Below are 1,246 nucleotides of genomic sequence, written 5' to 3' on the forward strand. Positions count from 1 at the left end.
ATGACATTTCAACCTGTCATTTACATAACAGGCCACTACGCTATAACGGTCAGGATAAAATAAAGCCTTGTCGTATTCTCTCGCTCTGCCAACTGAGTAGCTCGCTGTGGCCTGCTAATGCATTCAATGAGGACTACCATTAAAATCTTACATCATACATACTTTATGGCAAATGTATTCCTTCGCTAATGCTCTAATCTATTTTATGTTCATTCATACAGACACTACACTACACACAATTCAAATTTAATGTAATGTACATGCAGTGGAGTATACTAGTAATCCATGACATGCAAAGTATAGCCTCCACTAATCTCTGGTACGGTGGAAGAGTGTGGCTTGGGTCCATTATTAGCATGTTTTATAGAAGTGTGTCAAGTTTGTGTGCATCAGGTTCTGTAATCTCTGAAAAATACAATCGAAGAGAGGATGTTCCAACTTTATAATGCCCTCGATATTCAGGTCCACTCGTCTAAAAGCCATCAACAAGGGTAATGCCTTTCAATAAGTGAGCACCGGAGAAAACATCAGCTTAATGGAACTTCACAAATCCCTGCTTGCAATAACAAGCACTTGGAAGTGGAATGTATTTCCAGTGAAGAGGGTTATCTAACCTCCATTTAACCGCATAATCTGCTAAAACGAGGCTCTGATGGACAAGCAAATGATTAAATAATATATGACTGTATGTGCACCATGTAGCGTTGTTCACAGCTTTGTTTCTTTCGAGCCTGCAGCCTCAAAGAGCAGATTTCTGCTGATCTGGCTCTACAGTGCCGTGTTACTGCGGGCTGCTTCCAGGTGACCCCATTATTTACTTCATACAGACCTCCCACACAACTGCAAATTATGTAATATTTAGATACGTTTTTATCTCTGCAGTAACAGTAAAAAAAGAATCACTGCAACATTTTAGTTATTTATTCTGTTTATTCTTATAATTAAGCCTTTTTTTTTTTTCTTTTCTTTTTTCTTTTTTTACAAAACCTGATAATGCTTTTAATGAATTACATCTTTTGATATTCACTAGTCTTGTACATCGTAGCTCTGTGCTCAATTAAATTATGGTGTGAAAATAAATAAATAATCAGTAGCAAATGTAAGCATTTAAACATAGCAGAACATTCATTCACTGTGCGGCAGAAAGCAAAATGTTCCTTCAGAAGCGGTGCTGGCACATCAGCAAGGTCTGGGGACGACTAGCTTTCATCAAGCTCTTTTATTAATTATATTTTCACATTTAATT

Source organism: Ammodytes marinus (assembly GCF_949987685.1).
Source record: "Ammodytes marinus genome assembly, chromosome: 15".
Lineage (NCBI taxonomy): Eukaryota > Metazoa > Chordata > Actinopteri > Uranoscopiformes > Ammodytidae > Ammodytes > Ammodytes marinus.